We start from the raw sequence: 25,069 nt of genomic DNA on the forward strand, positions 1-25,069 counted from the left end.
ACACCCATTTTCAAAGCAAACAAATAGACATGTTGGAAAGCAATTACCTGAACAACTTCAAAAACAACTATCGAGATGATTTTTTGAGATGTGTCTGATCAAAATTAAACTGCTAACAGTTTGATTTCCACAGAAAAACCCCTTATGTAACTACAATTACTGTGTTTATAAGTCGGTCTGAACTGATTCTACAAGCTTTGAAAAAGATATTGCCATGGATGAGTATTGAACACACAGCCCTTTGCGTATTTGCCGGTGACATTTTTCGTTAATACGGCGTATTGTTTCCAGGCGCACCGTGATATAAATACTACTGGCACATAATTTACATTAGATGACACACAATAGCCTAACACGATCATTTTCTTGGTATCTTCCTAATGCAACGTTTATTCAAATCTACGCTGATCTCAAATTTGATTAAATCCTATATAATAAAAGAAAACTGTTTTATCCTCCTTTTTGTGAGCTCTAAAAGGTTTACCGCAACAAACTTGTAATCTTGACTTTGAAGAAACTTTTTAAAACACGCTTGCGTGTTTAAAAACTCAATCATGAAAATTTAACAGCCATTTTGACTTTTTCGATAGTTTTTAAAATTACTGCAAATTTTCCAAATTGTTTTAATATAACGCATTGCAATTTTCAAATGTACTGCAGCCTTCGATGACCAAATTCTTAATTTATGAAAAAGTAGGTTTAAAAATGTATTTTCTTACGATATTTTTATTGATTAATCTAAATAGTTTGACTGAAATTTGTAAAATATCTTTTAATTCCATTTGAACAACCCTATTTTGGCTTTAACTTTTGAATGTGTTAACAAAGAAAATACTCACCTAAGTTTCACTGAGGCTTGATTTTCAGCAGAGTTTATACTGCGTAAGTTAACCCCAAAATTTGCTAACTAGTAAAAAACAAGAGTAGATCGCGTTAACATAGTTTAAAATACATAATGTGGGAAAAATCATTAATAAAAGTTATTAATAATCAACTTAGAATTATGCCATTTTGTACCTTATTGTAGTTTTAAAAGTTACGTGGCCAAAAGTTTTTTGCAGTCGTATAACTTAGAGTGAATGATATTCGTCGCGCCGTGAAATGAAATGCTGATTGAAATTGCCATGCGTTAGACAATTTATTGTAAAGAGTTCTCTGTAAGCTGCGGTAGCGTACATTTTTAAACACGTCTGCACAAGTTTATTGAAAAACGTTAAACTGTCTCATGTAAAATAATCTATAATAAGAAAATCGAATAACAAATTTTGGATTATGCAATTTTGTACCTTATTGTAGCTTTCATAGTCAGGTGGCCAAAAGTTATTTGTAGTTGTAAAACTTGAAAAGGCTCGTATTCATCGCGCTGTAACATGAAGTGGTAAATGATCTTGCGATGCATTAGGCATATTAATTTAAATTGTTTTTGACAAACTGAGGTAGCATACATTTTTCAAAAAATCTGAACTAATCCGTTGAAACACTTTTTGTACTATTTCAACTCTCTAATCGATTTCATATAACGACTAGAACTCGCGGAGTGCCGGAGAGGCTTGTTATAATTCCTATATGTATTTCGAAACAATAGTTTAAGCAGACGACAGGTGATAATGAGTTGTTCTAATACTTAATGGCACGAGTCGTCTGCAAAACTTTCTCCTTTTGATGTTAGGAATCTGACTCAAACATCTCGAGCTTAAACTCTCATTGAAAGTGGCAACTTTAAATAGCACTAATAGAACCAATTCCATTCTTTATTTATTTTCGCTACACCCTTTTTCAAAGCACACAAATAAACATGTTGAAAAGCATTTACCTGAACAAGTTCAAAAACAACAATCAAGATGATTTTTTGAGATGTGTTCGGTCAAATTTAAATTGCTAACAGTTTGATTTCCACAGAAAAACCTCTTATGTAAATACAATTGCTGTGTTCATACGTCGGTCTGAACTGATTGTAAGCGCTTTGCAAAAAATATTGCCATGGATGGGTATTGAACACACAGCCCTTTGCGTATTTGCCGGCGGCATTTTTCGTTAATACGGAGTGTTGTTTCCAGGTACACCGTGATATAAATACTACTGGCACATAATTTACATTAGATGACACACTATGGCCTAACATGATCATTTTCTTGATATCTTCCTAATGTAACGTTTTTTCAACTCTACGCTGAGCACAATTTTAATTGAATCATATATAATAAAAGGAAACTGGTTTATTCTCTTTTTTGTGAGCCCTAAAAGGTATACCGCAACAGATTTGTATTCTTGACTTTTAAGAAACTTTTTAAAACATGCATGAGTGTTCAATAACTCAATCATGAAAATATAACAGCCATTTTGACTTTTTCGAAAGTTTTCAAAATTACTACAATTACTTTCATAATTCGGTTACTATAGCATGATGTAAATTTTAAATTTCTTGCACTCTTTGATGACCAAATTCTTTGATTATGAAAAATTGTTTCTATATGTAAATTATATGTGAAGTATGTTAGCATTGTAAATTTGAGATGTTCTAGTGTTTGCAATAAACAAACTTTTCATGAAAACTCTGTTTATGTTTGGGGTTTCTTATCATATTTCTAAGTATTGATCTAAACTGTCCTACTGACTGTTCGAGAATCATCTTTTATCTCGATTTATACAATAATTTTGGAACTTTGATTTTGGATTTTGTAAACAGGGCTGATAAGTGACTACAGTTATACAAGGCTCATCATACAACATATTATTTACCATACAGTTTAGGCCAAATGGTGAAAAAGCTATTTAAATTACAGCAATTTTTCAAGTTAATCTTGGGTTAATTTTTATTATCTGTTAGAGCAATTATTAAAGTAATCAAATCATACAACTTGTTTATGCTATTTTGAACTTTATTTTGTGATAAGTGTTAGGTTGCCATAAGGTCTTTGGCTTTAAAGACGGTCAGATGAGCCGTTGCAGAGTAACAAAAAGGTAGGTATTTCACACTTTGTATAAAAGTTTTTAGGCAAACATCACCTGTGTCAGTCAGTTAATATAATCCCTTTGGCACCAGGCGTCTGCCAAACAATCTCACCTAGTCGTTAATTAGCCTAATCCATTGACTCAAGTTGGAACTCAAACTCACACTTGAACTCTAATCCTCTCTCAATAGAACTCTATTGTTCTCCCTGAGGCTGGAATCATATAAAAGACAGTGCTGGGCTAATTGAGATTCACATCATCGTCGGACTCGGAGAGGGAACGTGCTTTAAGGAAGAGTTCATCACAACCCTGTAGCGTTGAAGGGTCAATAATATACGATTATTTTACCATGTGAACTCAATTGCCAAACTTATAACGCTGGCATAAGTTATTTAAATGAACCGCTAAACTAGTGTTCGAGATCAACACAGGATAATGCCTACAATACAGTTTACACTTTGTAATCTTTAACGACGGACTTCATGACTAAGGTTTCTAAGGTCGGTAAGCTTTAATTTGTTGCTCTTCGCTTAGCCGTCATATGTAATAGTTTTTTTATTTCAAGTTATACGCTTTGCAGGGAATTCTAATCATCACTTTTGGTTCTAATGGCACAGTTAGTAATTTTGGTGTTCTGGTAGAAATATGAGAAAAAGAGTAGAAGTAAATGTTATATATGACATACTGTTACCTTATTAGAAAGACCGCAAGCAGAAATCAAAGTTGGAAAAGTAGAAATGCTGTTTTACGTTCCCTTTGCGGCAGGAGGCTAATAAGATTCAGTTTCAGTGTCTTGTTGATGTTTGCTTTTATCATTGGTTTTAGTGTCTTTGTGGGGTTGTCGGTTTTAGGTTTTGGCTTCCACGTTGATTGTTAAGTGTCGTTGCAGTGCCTGTTTGACTTCTTGCTCCTTTTGTTTTATTGGTCGGTTGTTTCAGTTTGTTGATGGCTTGTGTTTGTTTGAACTTTAGTTTCCCTTGATGGCTTATGCCATTTAGTTTTTGTTGGTCAGGTGTTTCTATTTGGTACGTCTATCTAGGTAGTCAAGTTATTTTATTGTGCGGTCTTTCTAATTAGGTTTTAGTGTTCGGATTTGAATTGAAGTTTTTTATCTTCTCAATATCTTGCCAGACGAATTTCTGACAAGCCACTATGAAGATGTTTAAACATTGATGAAATGCTAAAACAATTTAATCATGCCTCTCCAATGTTAGCTGTATTTAAATTTGTCAAACATTTCTATTGACAACTGTCGAAAAATGTATTTAGCCTATTTCTAGCTTAGTAATTTTATAGATTTTAAAAATCCTTGTTTTGACTCATGACTAACATATTTGAGATTTGTATTTGTTGAGGAAAGTTTCGCAGAAGAGGAAAAGTGACTTGAAGTCAAAAGAACTCTATACAGATATAAAGACAAAGTATTTTCATAAGAAGGCTAGTAGCACAGAACCTTTTACCTCGTCGTCAACAGCCAAAGAATGCAACAGACTAGCTCAGAATAAATCTAATCATACAGAAAGAAAGTGGCATGTTCTATCACATGCAACACACCGGACAACTCGAAACAAGGCGCAAGATAAAGTCTCAAGACAATATTTTCTACAGATAGCTCAATCCTACATTCGTTGACATGTAGAAGATGGTGCTTTTGCTAAACAAGATGACAAGATAAACCACTACGTAAATCCATCATCATCAATACGCCGAAGAGCAAACAGAACTAACCCATAAGCCAATAACCTGCTGTCAAACCGATTGACTGATTGACATCATTTATATGTAGTTTTGCAATTTTGATGATTGCAAAAAAGTAGACCTATTATACTCGAGCCAGGTTTGCTTGTGAGAATGGAATTACCATGACTGAAAATTGACAGCAATGCACACTGGAGACAATAGTGCAGTTTCAAGAAAGCTTTTCCTACAAAGTGATTGAAGAAGTCAGCTAGGTAAGCAACGTTATATATATTTTGAAATGCTAAACAATATTTTTAGGGCCATTATTTTCACTTTCACTAAAAAATCAATTCAAAAGCCTTTTGTTTGTTGCTTACGCTAAAAATTCTCTTTGAGTACAATTATTTTGTCATATTGCATGATAGAGCTGATGACAAATGTGGCTGGAAACTTGCCACTTCGTTTTATTACTACTTGCATAAAGTTAGTGTTGTTTAAAATTAAAGATGATTGTTAAATGTTTATGTTTAAAAGGTTTGATAGTTTTACAAAGTTAACCAATTTGCTACTGTTTTGCTAAAAAACCAAATCATTGCTGTAAAGATGGCGTGGCTGATCCTTTTTCTTTGTTACGTTGCAAAATGGTGTTTCAATCCACCACAAAGGATAGTTATTCAATGCTTTTTTTCAATTTTCTTTTTTCATAAATTTTTTTCTCAGATTTTTACGCTACAATGTATCTCGTTTATTTTATCCAAACATCAAGGCAGCCCGGTAGTATTATTTGAAAATTAAAACATTTTCAAGTTGTAAAGTTTGACTGCGACAAAAACATTTTTAAACTTGGTTGGTTAAGCAACACTATGTCTTGTTTGTCAGACTTGAAAAAGTCGCCAATTTAAATTGTCTTCGTTGTTTTGGAAAACTATATTGTCTGCATAAATTTGAGAAACGGCATGTCATATTGCGGCAATAATGTACATGTAAAATGCTTTATAAAAGTAGATATCTGGCACATTTTTTCATGATTTGCTAATAACTGTCATAGCTCGTCTGATTAGTTCGCATGCTTTTGTATTCACTTTGCCTAATCTCTTGGCAACTCAACTCAGTTGTATGCTTTATGAGAGAAACTGCTGATATGGTATGACAGAAGTAGTTGGAGACTCATAAAGAATCCATGCAAGTGGTAAAGAAGTTGTATCTTTGAAGGTGAAGCAGCTTCCTCCTGTTTATTCTCAAAGCTGTTTTTGACAAAAAAGGTACGTTGTATAAATGCTATAAAGTTTTCTGTGCTCAGCAAAATTTCAAAAACATGTTGCTTGTAATAATTTAGTAATAAAGTAAATTGTCTCTTGTTTTGTTGGTGTCAGTGTTTTTTGACTGTTCTACTCCTGTGATTTTTATCTCACGCTAGTTCGTTCCGCCGCCGATCGTTTGCTCGTTTGTCAACCGTTCATCGTTTGTTCGATCGATATTGCTCGTCGATACGTCGTTGTTATACGTCGATCGTACGTTGTTGCTTGTTATTGTTTGTAAAGTTAACTTTTTTTAATTTTCGCATTTATTTTTAAGGTTACTGGTATTTCAACCGTGCTCCTTACATGTTAATGGCAACCATTTACGGTTTCAGAAGTTTATTTTGAGTTTGTATTGCTTTGATGTGTAGGGTTATAGTTGATTTAGGAATATTCGCTTTTCATTAGGCCAGTGGGTTGATTATAGGTCACCAATCGCTGACTTTTGTTCTGACAGTCTATGGTGGCCTACAAATTTTTTGGTATTGCTAAATGCCTTTTGTTATCACAATTGGAACAGGCCAATTCTAAGTCTATAGCGAATTCTAAGTCTATAGCGAATTCTAAGTCTATAGCGAATTCTAAGTCTATAGCGAATTCTAAGTCTATAGCGAGTTCTAAGTCTTTAGCGAATTCTAAGTCTATAGCCAATTCTAAGTCTATAGCGAATTCTAAGTCTATAGCGAATTCTAAGTCTATAGCGAATTCTAAGTCTATAGCGAATTCTAAGTCTATAGCGAATTCTAAGTCTATAGCGAATTCTAAGTCTATAGCGAATTCTAAGTCTATAGCGAATTCTAAGTCTATAGCGAATTCTAAGTCTATAGCGAATTCTAAGTCTATAGCCAATTCTAAGTCTATAGCGAATTCTAAGTCTATAGCGAATTCTAAGTCTATAGCGAATTCTAAGTCTATAGCGAATTCTAAGTCTATAGCGAATTCTAAGTCTATAGCGAATTCTAAGTCTATAGCCAATTTAAACTCTATAGCCAATTTTAACTCTATAGCCAATTTTAACTCTATAGCCAATTTTAACTCTATAGCCAATTCTAAGTCTATAGCCAATTCTAAGTCTATAGCCAATTCTAAGTCTATAGCCAATTCTAAGTCTATAGCCAATTCTAAGTCTATAGCCAATTCTAAGTCTGCAGCGAATTCTAAGTTTGTAGCGAATTCTAAGTTTGTAGCGAACTCTAAGTTTGTAGCGAACTCTAAGTCTGTAGCGAATTCTAAGTTTTTAATGTTGCAATGGGTTTTTATAACAGTCAGATAGCCGCTCTTGTTGAGCGGTTATTTTGTATTACTCAAGCCTCTTCAATGACACTCTATTTTACTAGATATCTTTTTGGTCCTGTTTTTCCCCCACTGTCCCGAAACGCTATAAAGCGCACTCTAGGTATATGACACTCTATTTTACTAGATATCTTTTTGGTCCTGTTTTTCCCCCACTGTCCCGAAACGCTATAAAGCGCACTCTAGGTATATGACACTCTATTTTACTAGATATCTTTTTGGTCCTGTTTTTCCCCCACTGTCCCGAAACGCTATAGAGCGCACTCTAGGTATATGACACTCTATTTTACTAGATATCTTTTTGGTCCTGTTTTTCCCCCACTGTCCCGAAACGCTATAGAGCGCACTCTAGGTATATGACACTCTATTTTATTAGATATATTTTTGGTCCTGTTTTTCCTCCACTGTCCCGAAACGCTATAAAGCGTACTCTAGGTATATGACACTCTATTTTATTAGATATCTTTTTGGTCCTGTTTTTCCTCCACTGTCCCGAAACGCTATAGAGCGCACTCTAGGTATATGACACTCTATTTTATTAGATACCTTTTTGGTCCTGTTTTTCCTCCACTGTCCCGAAACGCTATGGAGCGCACTCTAGGTATATGACACTCTATTTTATTAGATACCTTTTTGGTCCTGTTTTTCCTCCACTGTCCCGAAACGCTATGGAGCGCACTCTAGGTATATGACACGCTATTTTATTAGATACCTTTTTGGTCCTGTTTTTCCTCCACTGTCCCGAAACGCTATAGAGCGCACTCTAGGTATATGACACTCTATTTTATTAGATACCTTTTTGGTCCTGTTTTTCCTCCACTGTCCCGAAACGCTATAGAGCGCACTCTAGGTATATGACACTCTATTTTATTAGATACCTTTTTGTTCCTGTTTTTCCTCCACTGTCCCGAAAAGTCTAAGTCTAAGTCTAAGTCTAAGTCTAAGTCTAAGTCTAAGTCTAAGTCTAAGTCTAAGTCTAAGTCTAAGTCTAAGTCTAAGTCTAAGTCTAAGTCTAAGTCTAAGTCTAAGTCTAAGTCTAAGTCTAAGTCTAAGTCTAAGTCTAAGTCTAAGTCTAAGTCTAAGTCTAAGTCTAAGTCTAAGTCTAAGTCTAAGTCTAAGTCTAAGTCTAAGTCTAAGTCTAAGTCTAAGTCTAAGTCTAAGTCTAAGTCTAAGTCTAAGTCTAAGTCTAAGTCTAAGTCTAAGTCTAAGTCTAAGTCTAAGTCTAAGTCTAAGTCTAAGTCTAAGTCTAAGTCTAAGTCTAAGTCTAAGTCTAAGTCTAAGTCTAAGTCTAAGTCTAAGTCTAAGTCTAAGTCTAAGTCTAAGTCTAAGTCTAAGTCTAAGTCTAAGTCTAAGTCTAAGTCTAAGTCTAAGTCTAAGTCTAAGTCTAAGTCTAAGTCTAAGTCTAAGTCTAAGTCTAAGTCTAAGTCTAAGTCTAAGTCTAAGTCTAAGTCTAAGTCTAAGTCTAAGTCTAAGTCTAAGTCTAAGTCTAAGTCTAAGTCTAAGTCTAAGTCTAAGTCTAAGTCTAAGTCTAAGTCTAAGTCTAAGTCTAAGTCTAAGTCTAAGTCTAAGTCTAAGTCTAAGTCTAAGTCTAAGTCTAAGTCTAAGTCTAAGTCTAAGTCTAAGTCTAAGTCTAAGTCTAAGTCTAAGTCTAAGTCTAAGTCTAAGTCTAAGTCTAAGTCTAAGTCTAAGTCTAAGTCTAAGTCTAAGTCTAAGTCTAAGTCTAAGTCTAAGTCTAAGTCTAAGTCTAAGTCTAAGTCTAAGTCTAAGTCTAAGTCTAAGTCTAAGTCTAAGTCTAAGTCTAAGTCTAAGTCTAAGTCTAAGTCTAAGTCTAAGTCTAAGTCTAAGTCTAAGTCTAAGTCTAAGTCTAAGTCTAAGTCTAAGTCTAAGTCTAAGTCTAAGTCTAAGTCTAAGTCTAAGTCTAAGTCTAAGTCTAAGTCTAAGTCTAAGTCTAAGTCTAAGTCTAAGTCTAAGTCTAAGTCTAAGTCTAAGTCTAAGTCTAAGTCTAAGTCTAAGTCTAAGTCTAAGTCTAAGTCTAAGTCTAAGTCTAAGTCTAAGTCTAAGTCTAAGTCTAAGTCTAAGTCTAAGTCTAAGTCTAAGTCTAAGTCTAAGTCTAAGTCTAAGTCTAAGTCTAAGTCTAAGTCTAAGTCTAAGTCTAAGTCTAAGTCTAAGTCTAAGTCTAAGTCTAAGTCTAAGTCTAAGTCTAAGTCTAAGTCTAAGTCTAAGTCTAAGTCTAAGTCTAAGTCTAAGTCTAAGTCTAAGTCTAAGTCTAAGTCTAAGTCTAAGTCTAAGTCTAAGTCTAAGTCTAAGTCTAAGTCTAAGTCTAAGTCTAAGTCTAAGTCTAAGTCTAAGTCTAAGTCTAAGTCTAAGTTCTAAGTCTAAGTCTAAGTCTAAGTCTAAGTCTAAGTCTAAGTCTAAGTCTAAGTCTAAGTCTAAGTCTAAGTCTAAGTCTAAGTCTAAGTCTAAGTCTAAGTCTAAGTCTAAGTCTAAGTCTAAGTCTAAGTCTAAGTCTAAGTCTAAGTCTAAGTCTAAGTCTAAGTCTAAGTCTAAGTCTAAGTCTAAGTCTAAGTCTAAGTCTAAGTCTAAGTCTAAGTCTAAGTCTAAGTCTAAGTCTAAGTCTAAGTCTAAGTCTAAGTCTAAGTCTAAGTCTAAGTCTAAGTCTAAGTCTAAGTCTAAGTCTAAGTCTAAGTCTAAGTCTAAGTCTAAGTCTAAGTCTAAGTCTAAGTCTAAGTCTAAGTCTAAGTCTAAGTCTAAGTCTAAGTCTAAGTCTAAGTCTAAGTCTAAGTCTAAGTCTAAGTCTAAGTCTAAGTCTAAGTCTAAGTCTAAGTCTAAGTCTAAGTCTAAGTCTAAGTCTAAGTCTAAGTCTAAGTCTAAGTCTAAGTCTAAGTCTAAGTCTAAGTCTAAGTCTAAGTCTAAGTCTAAGTCTAAGTCTAAGTCTAAGTCTAAGTCTAAGTCTAAGTCTAAGTCTAAGTCTAAGTCTAAGTCTAAGTCTAAGTCTAAGTCTAAGTCTAAGTCTAAGTCTAAGTCTAAGTCTAAGTCTAAGTCTAAGTCTAAGTCTAAGTCTAAGTCTAAGTCTAAGTCTAAGTCTAAGTCTAAGTCTAAGTCTAAGTCTAAGTCTAAGTCTAAGTCTAAGTCTAAGTCTAAGTCTAAGTCTAAGTCTAAGTCTAAGTCTAAGTCTAAGTCTAAGTCTAAGTCTAAGTCTAAGTCTAAGTCTAAGTCTAAGTCTAAGTCTAAGTCTAAGTCTAAGTCTAAGTCTAAGTCTAAGTCTAAGTCTAAGTCTAAGTCTAAGTCTAAGTCTAAGTCTAAGTCTAAGTCTAAGTCTAAGTCTAAGTCTAAGTCTAAGTCTAAGTCTAAGTCTAAGTCTAAGTCTAAGTCTAAGTCTAAGTCTAAGTCTAAGTCTAAGTCTAAGTCTAAGTCTAAGTCTAAGTCTAAGTCTAAGTCTAAGTCTAAGTCTAAGTCTAAGTCTAAGTCTAAGTCTAAGTCTAAGTCTAAGTCTAAGTCTAAGTCTAAGTCTAAGTCTAAGTCTAAGTCTAAGTCTAAGTCTAAGTCTAAGTCTAAGTCTAAGTCTAAGTCTAAGTCTAAGTCTAAGTCTAAGTCTAAGTCTAAGTCTAAGTCTAAGTCTAAGTCTAAGTCTAAGTCTAAGTCTAAGTCTAAGTCTAAGTCTAAGTCTAAGTCTAAGTCTAAGTCTAAGTCTAAGTCTAAGTCTAAGTCTAAGTCTAAGTCTAAGTCTAAGTCTAAGTCTAAGTCTAAGTCTAAGTCTAAGTCTAAGTCTAAGTCTAAGTCTAAGTCTAAGTCTAAGTCTAAGTCTAAGTCTAAGTCTAAGTCTAAGTCTAAGTCTAAGTCTAAGTCTAAGTCTAAGTCTAAGTCTAAGTCTAAGTCTAAGTCTAAGTCTAAGTCTAAGTCTAAGTCTAAGTCTAAGTCTAAGTCTAAGTCTAAGTCTAAGTCTAAGTCTAAGTCTAAGTCTAAGTCTAAGTCTAAGTCTAAGTCTAAGTCTAAGTCTAAGTCTAAGTCTAAGTCTAAGTCTAAGTCTAAGTCTAAGTCTAAGTCTAAGTCTAAGTCTAAGTCTAAGTCTAAGTCTAAGTCTAAGTCTAAGTCTAAGTCTAAGTCTAAGTCTAAGTCTAAGTCTAAGTCTAAGTCTAAGTCTAAGTCTAAGTCTAAGTCTAAGTCTAAGTCTAAGTCTAAGTCTAAGTCTAAGTCTAAGTCTAAGTCTAAGTCTAAGTCTAAGTCTAAGTCTAAGTCTAAGTCTAAGTCTAAGTCTAAGTCTAAGTCTAAGTCTAAGTCTAAGTCTAAGTCTAAGTCTAAGTCTAAGTCTAAGTCTAAGTCTAAGTCTAAGTCTAAGTCTAAGTCTAAGTCTAAGTCTAAGTCTAAGTCTAAGTCTAAGTCTAAGTCTAAGTCTAAGTCTAAGTCTAAGTCTAAGTCTAAGTCTAAGTCTAAGTCTAAGTCTAAGTCTAAGTCTAAGTCTAAGTCTAAGTCTAAGTCTAAGTCTAAGTCTAAGTCTAAGTCTAAGTCTAAGACTAAGTCTAAGTCTAAGTCTAAGTCTAAGTCTAAGTCTAAGTCTAAGTCTAAGTCTAAGTCTAAGTCTAAGTCTAAGTCTAAGTCTAAGTCTAAGTCTAAGTCTAAGTCTAAGTCTAAGTCTAAGTCTAAGTCTAAGTCTAAGTCTAAGTCTAAGTCTAAGTCTAAGTCTAAGTCTAAGTCTAAGTCTAAGTCTAAGTCTAAGTCTAAGTCTAAGTCTAAGTCTAAGTCTAAGTCTAAGTCTAAGTCTAAGTCTAAGTCTAAGTCTAAGTCTAAGTCTAAGTCTAAGTCTAAGTCTAAGTCTAAGTCTAAGTCTAAGTCTAAGTCTAAGTCTAAGTCTAAGTCTAAGTCTAAGTCTAAGTCTAAGTCTAAGTCTAAGTCTAAGTCTAAGTCTAAGTCTAAGTCTAAGTCTAAGTCTAAGTCTAAGTCTAAGTCTAAGTCTAAGTCTAAGTCTAAGTCTAAGTCTAAGTCTAAGTCTAAGTCTAAGTCTAAGTCTAAGTCTAAGTCTAAGTCTAAGTCTAAGTCTAAGTCTAAGTCTAAGTCTAAGTCTAAGTCTAAGTCTAAGTCTAAGTCTAAGTCTAAGTCTAAGTCTAAGTCTAAGTCTAAGTCTAAGTCTAAGTCTAAGTCTAAGTCTAAGTCTAAGTCTAAGTCTAAGTCTAAGTCTAAGTCTAAGTCTAAGTCTAAGTCTAAGTCTAAGTCTAAGTCTAAGTCTAAGTCTAAGTCTAAGTCTAAGTCTAAGTCTAAGTCTAAGTCTAAGTCTAAGTCTAAGTCTAAGTCTAAGTCTAAGTCTAAGTCTAAGTCTAAGTCTAAGTCTAAGTCTAAGTCTAAGTCTAAGTCTAAGTCTAAGTCTAAGTCTAAGTCTAAGTCTAAGTCTAAGTCTAAGTCTAAGTCTAAGTCTAAGTCTAAGTCTAAGTCTAAGTCTAAGTCTAAGTCTAAGTCTAAGTCTAAGTCTAAGTCTAAGTCTAAGTCTAAGTCTAAGTCTAAGTCTAAGTCTAAGTCTAAGTCTAAGTCTAAGTCTAAGTCTAAGTCTAAGTCTAAGTCTAAGTCTAAGTCTAAGTCTAAGTCTAAGTCTAAGTCTAAGTCTAAGTCTAAGTCTAAGTCTAAGTCTAAGTCTAAGTCTAAGTCTAAGTCTAAGTCTAAGTCTAAGTCTAAGTCTAAGTCTAAGTCTAAGTCTAAGTCTAAGTCTAAGTCTAAGTCTAAGTCTAAGTCTAAGTCTAAGTCTAAGTCTAAGTCTAAGTCTAAGTCTAAGTCTAAGTCTAAGTCTAAGTCTAAGTCTAAGTCTAAGTCTAAGTCTAAGTCTAAGTCTAAGTCTAAGTCTAAGTCTAAGTCTAAGTCTAAGTCTAAGTCTAAGTCTAAGTCTAAGTCTAAGTCTAAGTCTAAGTCTAAGTCTAAGTCTAAGTCTAAGTCTAAGTCTAAGTCTAAGTCTAAGTCTAAGTCTAAGTCTAAGTCTAAGTCTAAGTCTAAGTCTAAGTCTAAGTCTAAGTCTAAGTCTAAGTCTAAGTCTAAGTCTAAGTCTAAGTCTAAGTCTAAGTCTAAGTCTAAGTCTAAGTCTAAGTCTAAGTCTAAGTCTAAGTCTAAGTCTAAGTCTAAGTCTAAGTCTAAGTCTAAGTCTAAGTCTAAGTCTAAGTCTAAGTCTAAGTCTAAGTCTAAGTCTAAGTCTAAGTCTAAGTCTAAGTCTAAGTCTAAGTCTAAGTCTAAGTCTAAGTCTAAGTCTAAGTCTAAGTCTAAGTCTAAGTCTAAGTCTAAGTCTAAGTCTAAGTCTAAGTCTAAGTCTAAGTCTAAGTCTAAGTCTAAGTCTAAGTCTAAGTCTAAGTCTAAGTCTAAGTCTAAGTCTAAGTCTAAGTCTAAGTCTAAGTCTAAGTCTAAGTCTAAGTCTAAGTCTAAGTCTAAGTCTAAGTCTAAGTCTAAGTCTAAGTCTAAGTCTAAGTCTAAGTCTAAGTCTAAGTCTAAGTCTAAGTCTAAGTCTAAGTCTAAGTCTAAGTCTAAGTCTAAGTCTAAGTCTAAGTCTAAGTCTAAGTCTAAGTCTAAGTCTAAGTCTAAGTCTAAGTCTAAGTCTAAGTCTAAGTCTAAGTCTAAGTCTAAGTCTAAGTCTAAGTCTAAGTCTAAGTCTAAGTCTAAGTCTAAGTCTAAGTCTAAGTCTAAGTCTAAGTCTAAGTCTAAGTCTAAGTCTAAGTCTAAGTCTAAGTCTAAGTCTAAGTCTAAGTCTAAGTCTAAGTCTAAGTCTAAGTCTAAGTCTAAGTCTAAGTCTAAGTCTAAGTCTAAGTCTAAGTCTAAGTCTAAGTCTAAGTCTAAGTCTAAGTCTAAGTCTAAGTCTAAGTCTAAGTCTAAGTCTAAGTCTAAGTCTAAGTCTAAGTCTAAGTCTAAGTCTAAGTCTAAGTCTAAGTCTAAGTCTAAGTCTAAGTCTAAGTCTAAGTCTAAGTCTAAGTCTAAGTCTAAGTCTAAGTCTAAGTCTAAGTCTAAGTCTAAGTCTAAGTCTAAGTCTAAGTCTAAGTCTAAGTCTAAGTCTAAGTCTAAGTCTAAGTCTAAGTCTAAGTCTAAGTCTAAGTCTAAGTCTAAGTCTAAGTCTAAGTCTAAGTCTAAGTCTAAGTCTAAGTCTAAGTCTAAGTCTAAGTCTAAGTCTAAGTCTAAGTCTAAGTCTAAGTCTAAGTCTAAGTCTAAGTCTAAGTCTAAGTCTAAGTCTAAGTCTAAGTCTAAGTCTAAGTCTAAGTCTAAGTCTAAGTCTAAGTCTAAGTCTAAGTCTAAGTCTAAGTCTAAGTCTAAGTCTAAGTCTAAGTCTAAGTCTAAGTCTAAGTCTAAGTCTAAGTCTAAGTCTAAGTCTAAGTCTAAGTCTAAGTCTAAGTCTAAGTCTAAGTCTAAGTCTAAGTCTAAGTCTAAGTCTAAGTCTAAGTCTAAGTCTAAGTCTAAGTCTAAGTCTAAGTCTAAGTCTAAGTCTAAGTCTAAGTCTAAGTCTAAGTCTAAGTCTAAGTCTAAGTCTAAGTCTAAGTCTAAGTCTAAGTCTAAGTCTAAGTCTAAGTCTAAGTCTAAGTCTAAGTCTAAGTCTAAGTCTAAGTCTAAGTCTAAGTCTAAGTCTAAGTCTAAGTCTAAGTCTAAGTCTAAGTCTAAGTCTAAGTCTAAGTCTAAGTCTAAGTCTAAGTCTAAGTCTAAGTCTAAGTCTAAGTCTAAGTCTAAGTCTAAGTCTAAGTCTAAGTCTAAGTCTAAGTCTAAGTCTAAGTCTAAGTCTAAGTCTAAGTCTAAGTCTAAGTCTAAGTCTAAGTCTAAGTCTAAGTCTAAGTCTAAGTCTAAGTCTAAGTCTAAGTCTAAGTCTAAGTCTAAGTCTAAGTCTAAGTCTAAGTCTAAGTCTAAGTCTAAGTCTAAGTCTAAGTCTAAGTCTAAGTCTAAGTCTAAGTCTAAGTCTAAGTCTAAGTCTAAGTCTAAGTCTAAGTCTAAGTCTAAGTCTAAGTCTAAGTCTAAGTCTAAGTCTAAGTCTAAGTCTAAGTCTAAGTCTAAGTCTAAGTCTAAGTCTAAGTCTAAGTCTAAGTCTAAGTCTAAGTCTAAGTCTAAGTCTAAGTCTAAGTCTAAGTCTAAGTCTAAGTCTAAGTCTAAGTCTAAGTCTAAGTCTAAGTCTAAGTCTAAGTCTAAGTCTAAGTCTAAGTCTAAGTCTAAGTCTAAGTCTAAGTCTAAGTCTAAGTCTAAGTCTAAGTCTAAGTCTAAGTCTAAGTCTAAGTCTAAGTCTAAGTCTAAGTCTAAGTCTAAGTCTAAGTCTAAGTCTAAGTCTAAGTCTAAGTCTAAGTCTAAGTCTAAGTCTAAGTCTAAGTCTAAGTCTAAGTCTAAGTCTAAGTCTAAGTCTAAGTCTAAGTCTAAGTCTAAGTCTAAGTCTAAGTCTAAGTCTAAGTCTAAGTCTAAGTCTAAGTCTAAGTCTAAGTCTAAGTCTAAGTCTAAGTCTAAGTCTAAGTCTAAGTCTAAGTCTAAGTCTAAGTCTAAGTCTAAGTCTAAGTCTAAGTCTAAGTCTAAGTCTAAGTCTAAGTCTAAGTCTAAGTCTAAGTCTAAGTCTAAGTCTAAGTCTAAGTCTAAGTCTAAGTCTAAGTCTAAGTCTAAGTCTAAGTCTAAGTCTAAGTCTAAGTCTAAGTCTAAGTCTAAGTCTAAGTCTAAGTCTAAGTCTAAGTCTAAGTCTAAGTCTAAGTCTAAGTCTAAGTCTAAGTCTAAGTCTAAGTCTAAGTCTAAGTCTAAGTCTAAGTCTAAGTCTAAGTCTAAGTCTAAGTCTAAGTCTAAGTCTAAGTCTAAGTCTAAGTCTAAGTCTAAGTCTAAGTCTAAGTCTAAGTCTAAGTCTAAGTCTAAGTCTAAGTCTAAGTCTAAGTCTAAGTCTAAGTCTAAGTCTAAGTCTAAGTCTAAGTCTAAGTCTAAGTCTAAGTCTAAGTCTAAGTCTAAGTCTAAGTCTAAGTCTAAGTCTAAGTCTAAGTCTAAGTCTAAGTCTAAGTCTAAGTCTAAGTCTAAGTCTAAGTCTAAGTCTAAGTCTAAGTCTAAGTCTAAGTCTAAGTCTAAGTCTAAGTCTAAGTCTAAGTCTAAGTCTAAGTCTAAGTCTAAGTCTAAGTCTAAGTCTAAGTCTAAGTCTAAGTCTAAGTCTAAGTCTAAGTCTAAGTCTAAGTCTAAGTCTAAGTCTAAGTCTAAGTCTAAGTCTAAGTCTAAGTCTAAGTCTAAGTCTAAGTCTAAGTCTAAGTCTAAGTCTAAGTCTAAGTCTAAGTCTAAGTCTAAGTCTAAGTCTAAGTCTAAGTCTAAGTCTAAGTCTAAGTCTAAGTCTAAGTCTAAGTCTAAGTCTAAGTCTAAGTCTAAGTCTAAGTCTAAGTCTAAGTCTAAGTCTAAGTCTAAGTCTAAGTCTAAGTCTAAGTCTAAGTCTAAGTCTAAGTCTAAGTCTAAGTCTAAGTCTAAGTCTAAGTCTAAGTCTAAGTCTAAGTCTAAGTCTAAGTCTAAGTCTAAGTCTAAGTCTAAGTCTAAGTCTAAGTCTAAGTCTAAGTCTAAGTCTAAGTCTAAGTCTAAGTCTAAGTCTAAGTCTAAGTCTAAGTCTAAGTCTAAGTCTAAGTCTAAGTCTAAGTCTAAGTCTAAGTCTAAGACTTAGACTTAGACTAAGACTTAGACTTAGACTTAGACTTAGACTTAGACTTAGACTTAGACTTAGACTTAGACTTAGACTTAGACTTAGACTTAGACTTAGACTTAGACTTAGACTTAGACTTAGACTTAGACTTAGACTTAGACTTAGACTTAGACTTAGACTTAGACTTAGACTTAGACTTAGACTTAGACTTAGACTTAGACTTAGACTTAGACTTAGACTTAGACTTAGACTTAGACTTAGACTTAGACTTAGACTTAGACTTAGACTTAGACTTAGACTTAGACTTAGACTTAGACTTAGACTTAGACTTAGACTTAGACTTAGACTTAGACTTAGACTTAGACTTAGACTTAGACTTAGACTTAGACTTAGACTTAGACTTAGACTTAGACTTAGACTTAGACTTAGACTTAGACTTAGACTTAGACTTAGACTTAGACTTAGACTTAGACTTAGACTTAGACTTAGACTTAGACTTAGACTTAGACTTAGACTTAGACTTAGACTTAGACTTAGACTTAGACTTAGACTTAGACTTAGACTTAGACTTAGACTTAGACTTAGACTTAGACTTAGACTTAGACTTAGACTTAGACTTAGACTTAGACTTAGACTTAGACTTAGACTTAGACTTAGACTTAGACTTAGACTTAGACTTAGACTTAGACTTAGACTTAGACTTAGACTTAGACTTAGACTTAGACTTAGACTTAGACTTAGACTTAGACTTAGACTTAGACTTAGACTTAGACTTAGACTTAGACTTAGACTTAGACTTAGACTTAGACTTAGACTTAGACTTAGACTTAGACTTAGACTTAGACTTAGACTTAGACTTAGACTTAGACTTAGACTTAGACTTAGACTTAGACTTAGACTTAGACTTAGACTTAGACTTAGACTTAGACTTAGACTTAGACTTAGACTTAGACTTAGACTTAGACTTAGACTTAGACTTAGACTTAGACTTAGACTTAGACTTAGACTTAGACTTAGACTTAGACTTAGACTTAGACTTAGACTTAGACTTAGACTTAGACTTAGACTTAGACTTAGACTTAGACTTAGACTTAGACTTAGACTTAGACTTAGACTTAGACTTAGACTTAGACTTAGACTTAGACTTAGACTTAGACTTAGACTTAGACTTAGACTTAGACTTAGACTTAGACTTAGACTTAGACTTAGACTTAGACTTAGACTTAGACTTAGACTTAGACTTAGACTTAGACTTAGACTTAGACTTAGACTTAGACTTAGACTTAGACTTAGACTTAGACTTAGACTTAGACTTAGACTTAGACTTAGACTTAGACTTAGACTTAGACTTAGACTTAGACTTAGACTTAGACTTAGACTTAGACTTAGACTTAGACTTAGACTTAGACTTAGACTTAGACTTAGACTTAGACTTAGACTTAGACTTAGACTTAGACTTAGACTTAGACTTAGACTTAGACTTAGACTTAGACTTAGACTTAGACTTAGACTTAGACTTAGACTTAGACTTAGACTTAGACTTAGACTTAGACTTAGACTTAGACTTAGACTTAGACTTAGACTTAGACTTAGACTTAGACTTAGACTTAGACTTAGACTTAGACTTAGACTTAGACTTAGACTTAGACTTAGACTTAGACTTAGACTTAGACTTAGACTTAGACTTAGACTTAGACTTAGACTTAGACTTAGACTTAGACTTAGACTTAGACTTAGACTTAGACTTAGACTTAGACTTAGACTTAGACTTAGACTTAGACTTAGACTTAGACTTAGACTTAGACTTAGACTTAGACTTAGACTTAGACTTAGACTTAGACTTAGACTTAGACTTAGACTTAGACTTAGACTTAGACTTAGACTTAGACTTAGACTTAGACTTAGACTTAGACTTAGACTTAGACTTAGACTTAGACTTAGACTTAGACTTAGACTTAGACTTAGACTTAGACTTAGACTTAGACTTAGACTTAGACTTAGACTTAGACTTAGACTTAGACTTAGACTTAGACTTAGACTTAGACTTAGACTTAGACTTAGACTTAGACTTAGACTTAGACTTAGACTTAGACTTAGACTTAGACTTAGACTTAGACTTAGACTTAGACTTAGACTTAGACTTAGACTTAGACTTAGACTTAGACTTAGACTTAGACTTAGACTTAGACTTAGACTTAGACTTAGACTTAGACTTAGACTTAGACTTAGACTTAGACTTAGACTTAGACTTAGACTTAGACTTAGACTTAGACTTAGACTTAGACTTAGACTTAGACTTAGACTTAGACTTAGACTTAGACTTAGACTTAGACTTAGACTTAGACTTAGACTTAGACTTAGACTTAGACTTAGACTTAGACTTAGACTTAGACTTAGACTTAGACTTAGACTTAGACTTAGACTTAGACTTAGACTTAGACTTAGACTTAGACTTAGACTTAGACTTAGACTTAGACTTAGACTTAGACTTAGACTTAGACTTAGACTTAGACTTAGACTTAGACTTAGACTTAGACTTAGACTTAGACTTAGACTTAGACTTAGACTTAGACTTAGACTTAGACTTAGACTTAGACTTAGACTTAGACTTAGACTTAGACTTAGACTTAGACTTAGACTTAGACTTAGACTTAGACTTAGACTTAGACTTAGACTTAGACTTAGACTTAGACTTAGACTTAGACTTAGACTTAGACTTAGACTTAGACTTAGACTTAGACTTAGACTTAGACTTAGACTTAGACTTAGACTTAGACTTAGACTTAGACTTAGACTTAGACTTAGACTTAGACTTAGACTTAGACTTAGACTTAGACTTAGACTTAGACTTAGACTTAGACTTAGACTTAGACTTAGACTTAGACTTAGACTTAGACTTAGACTTAGACTTAGACTTAGACTTAGACTTAGACTTAGACTTAGACTTAGACTTAGACTTAGACTTAGACTTAGACTTAGACTTAGACTTAGACTTAGACTTAGACTTAGACTTAGACTTAGACTTAGACTTAGACTTAGACTTAGACTTAGACTTAGACTTAGACTTAGACTTAGACTTAGACTTAGACTTAGACTTAGACTTAGACTTAGACTTAGACTTAGACTTAGACTTAGACTTAGACTTAGACTTAGACTTAGACTTAGACTTAGACTTAGACTTAGACTTAGACTTAGACTTAGACTTAGACTTAGACTTAGACTTAGACTTAGACTTAGACTTAGACTTAGACTTAGACTTAGACTTAGACTTAGACTTAGACTTAGACTTAGACTTAGACTTAGACTTAGACTTAGACTTAGACTTAGACTTAGACTTAGACTTAGACTTAGACTTAGACTTAGACTTAGACTTAGACTTAGACTTAGACTTAGACTTAGACTTAGACTTAGACTTAGACTTAGACTTAGACTTAGACTTAGACTTAGACTTAGACTTAGACTTAGACTTAGACTTAGACTTAGACTTAGACTTAGACTTAGACTTAGACTTAGACTTAGACTTAGACTTAGACTTAGACTTAGACTTAGACTTAGACTTAGACTTAGACTTAGACTTAGACTTAGACTTAGACTTAGACTTAGACTTAGACTTAGACTTAGACTTAGACTTAGACTTAGACTTAGACTTAGACTTAGACTTAGACTTAGACTTAGACTTAGACTTAGACTTAGACTTAGACTTAGACTTAGACTTAGACTTAGACTTAGACTTAGACTTAGACTTAGACTTAGACTTAGACTTAGACTTAGACTTAGACTTAGACTTAGACTTAGACTTAGACTTAGACTTAGACTTAGACTTAGACTTAGACTTAGACTTAGACTTAGACTTAGACTTAGACTTAGACTTAGACTTAGACTTAGACTTAGACTTAGACTTAGACTTAGACTTAGACTTAGACTTAGACTTAGACTTAGACTTAGACTTAGACTTAGACTTAGACTTAGACTTAGACTTAGACTTAGACTTAGACTTAGACTTAGACTTAGACTTAGACTTAGACTTAGACTTAGACTTAGACTTAGACTTAGACTTAGACTTAGACTTAGACTTAGACTTAGACTTAGACTTAGACTTAGACTTAGACTTAGACTTAGACTTAGACTTAGACTTAGACTTAGACTTAGACTTAGACTTAGACTTAGACTTAGACTTAGACTTAGACTTAGACTTAGACTTAGACTTAGACTTAGACTTAGACTTAGACTTAGACTTAGACTTAGACTTAGACTTAGACTTAGACTTAGACTTAGACTTAGACTTAGACTTAGACTTAGACTTAGACTTAGACTTAGACTTAGACTTAGACTTAGACTTAGACTTAGACTTAGACTTAGACTTAGACTTAGACTTAGACTTAGACTTAGACTTAGACTTAGACTTAGACTTAGACTTAGACTTAGACTTAGACTTAGACTTAGACTTAGACTTAGACTTAGACTTAGACTTAGACTTAGACTTAGACTTAGACTTAGACTTAGACTTAGACTTAGACTTAGACTTAGACTTAGACTTAGACTTAGACTTAGACTTAGACTTAGACTTAGACTTAGACTTAGACTTAGACTTAGACTTAGACTTAGACTTAGACTTAGACTTAGACTTAGACTTAGACTTAGACTTAGACTTAGACTTAGACTTAGACTTAGACTTAGACTTAGACTTAGACTTAGACTTAGACTTAGACTTAGACTTAGACTTAGACTTAGACTTAGACTTAGACTTAGACTTAGACTTAGACTTAGACTTAGACTTAGACTTAGACTTAGACTTAGACTTAGACTTAGACTTAGACTTAGACTTAGACTTAGACTTAGACTTAGACTTAGACTTAGACTTAGACTTAGACTTAGACTTAGACTTAGACTTAGACTTAGACTTAGACTTAGACTTAGACTTAGACTTAGACTTAGACTTAGACATAGACTTAGACTTAGACTTAGACTTAGACTTAGACTTAGACTTAGACTTAGACTTAGACTTAGACTTAGACTTAGACTTAGACTTAGACTTAGACTTAGACTTAGACTTAGACTTAGACTTAGACTTAGACTTAGACTTAGACTTAGACTTAGACTTAGACTTAGACTTAGACTTAGACTTAGACTTAGACTTAGACTTAGACTTAGACTTAGACTTAGACTTAGACTTAGACTTAGACTTAGACTTAGACTTAGACTTAGACTTAGACTTAGACTTAGACTTAGACTTAGACTTAGACTTAGACTTAGACTTAGACTTAGACTTAGACTTAGACTTAGACTTAGACTTAGACTTAGACTTAGACTTAGACTTAGACTTAGACTTAGACTTAGACTTAGACTTAGACTTAGACTTAGACTTAGACTTAGACTTAGACTTAGACTTAGACTTAGACTTAGACTTAGACTTAGACTTAGACTTAGACTTAGACTTAGACTTAGACTTAGACTTAGACTTAGACTTAGACTTAGACTTAGACTTAGACTTAGACTTAGACTTAGACTTAGACTTAGACTTAGACTTAGACTTAGACTTAGACTTAGACTTAGACTTAGACTTAGACTTAGACTTAGACTTAGACTTAGACTTAGACTTAGACTTAGACTTAGACTTAGACTTAGACTTAGACTTAGACTTAGACTTAGACTTAGACTTAGACTTAGACTTAGACTTAGACTTAGACTTAGACTTAGACTTAGACTTAGACTTAGACTTAGACTTAGACTTAGACTTAGACTTAGACTTAGACTTAGACTTAGACTTAGACTTAGACTTAGACTTAGACTTAGACTTAGACTTAGACTTAGACTTAGACTTAGACTTAGACTTAGACTTAGACTTAGACTTAGACTTAGACTTAGACTTAGACTTAGACTTAGACTTAGACTTAGACTTAGACTTAGACTTAGACTTAGACTTAGACTTAGACTTAGACTTAGACTTAGACTTAGACTTAGACTTAGACTTAGACTTAGACTTAGACTTAGACTTAGACTTAGACTTAGACTTAGACTTAGACTTAGACTTAGACTTAGACTTAGACTTAGACTTAGACTTAGACTTAGACTTAGACTTAGACTTAGACTTAGACTTAGACTTAGACTTAGACTTAGACTTAGACTTAGACTTAGACTTAGACTTAGACTTAGACTTAGACTTAGACTTAGACTTAGACTTAGACTTAGACTTAGACTTAGACTTAGACTTAGACTTAGACTTAGACTTAGACTTAGACTTAGACTTAGACTTAGACTTAGACTTAGACTTAGACTTAGACTTAGACTTAGACTTAGACTTAGACTTAGACTTAGACTTAGACTTAGACTTAGACTTAGACTTAGACTTAGACTTAGACTTAGACTTAGACTTAGACTTAGACTTAGACTTAGACTTAGACTTAGACTTAGACTTAGACTTAGACTTAGACTTAGACTTAGACTTAGACTTAGACTTAGACTTAGACTTAGACTTAGACTTAGACTTAGACTTAGACTTAGACTTAGACTTAGACTTAGACTTAGACTTAGACTTAGACTTAGACTTAGACTTAGACTTAGACTTAGACTTAGACTTAGACTTAGACTTAGACTTAGACTTAGACTTAGACTTAGACTTAGACTTAGACTTAGACTTAGACTTAGACTTAGACTTAGACTTAGACTTAGACTTAGACTTAGACTTAGACTTAGACTTAGACTTAGACTTAGACTTAGACTTAGACTTAGACTTAGACTTAGACTTAGACTTAGACTTAGACTTAGACTTAGACTTAGACTTAGACTTAGACTTAGACTTAGACTTAGACTTAGACTTAGACTTAGACTTAGACTTAGACTTAGACTTAGACTTAGACTTAGACTTAGACTTAGACTTAGACTTAGACTTAGACTTAGACTTAGACTTAGACTTAGACTTAGACTTAGACTTAGACTTAGACTTAGACTTAGACTTAGACTTAGACTTAGACTTAGACTTAGACTTAGACTTAGACTTAGACTTAGACTTAGACTTAGACTTAGACTTAGACTTAGACTTAGACTTAGACTTAGACTTAGACTTAGACTTAGACTTAGACTTAGACTTAGACTTAGACTTAGACTTAGACTTAGACTTAGACTTAGACTTAGACTTAGACTTAGACTTAGACTTAGACTTAGACTTAGACTTAGACTTAGACTTAGACTTAGACTTAGACTTAGACTTAGACTTAGACTTAGACTTAGACTTAGACTTAGACTTAGACTTAGACTTAGACTTAGACTTAGACTTAGACTTAGACTTAGACTTAGACTTAGACTTAGACTTAGACTTAGACTTAGACTTAGACTTAGACTTAGACTTAGACTTAGACTTAGACTTAGACTTAGACTTAGACTTAGACTTAGACTTAGACTTAGACTTAGACTTAGACTTAGACTTAGACTTAGACTTAGACTTAGACTTAGACTTAGACTTAGACTTAGACTTAGACTTAGACTTAGACTTAGACTTAGACTTAGACTTAGACTTAGACTTAGACTTAGACTTAGACTTAGACTTAGACTTAGACTTAGACTTAGACTTAGACTTAGACTTAGACTTAGACTTAGACTTAGACTTAGACTTAGACTTAGACTTAGACTTAGACTTAGACTTAGACTTAGACTTAGACTTAGACTTAGACTTAGACTTAGACTTAGACTTAGACTTAGACTTAGACTTAGACTTAGACTTAGACTTAGACTTAGACTTAGACTTAGACTTAGACTTAGACTTAGACTTAGACTTAGACTTAGACTTAGACTTAGACTTAGACTTAGACTTAGACTTAGACTTAGACTTAGACTTAGACTTAGACTTAGACTTAGACTTAGACTTAGACTTAGACTTAGACTTAGACTTAGACTTAGACTTAGACTTAGACTTAGACTTAGACTTAGACTTAGACTTAGACTTAGACTTAGACTTAGACTTAGACTTAGACTTAGACTTAGACTTAGACTTAGACTTAGACTTAGACTTAGACTTAGACTTAGACTTAGACTTAGACTTAGACTTAGACTTCTTAGACTTAGACTTAGACTTAGACTTAGACTTAGACTTAGACTTAGACTTAGACTTAGACTTAGACTTAGACTTAGACTTAGACTTAGACTTAGACTTAGACTTAGACTTAGACTTAGACTTAGACTTAGACTTAGACTTAGACTTAGACTTAGACTTAGACTTAGACTTAGACTTAGACTTAGACTTAGACTTAGACTTAGACTTAGACTTAGACTTAGA

Source organism: Watersipora subatra, chromosome 5 (assembly GCF_963576615.1).
Source record: "Watersipora subatra chromosome 5, tzWatSuba1.1, whole genome shotgun sequence".
Classification (NCBI taxonomy): Eukaryota; Metazoa; Bryozoa; class Gymnolaemata; order Cheilostomatida; family Watersiporidae; genus Watersipora; species Watersipora subatra.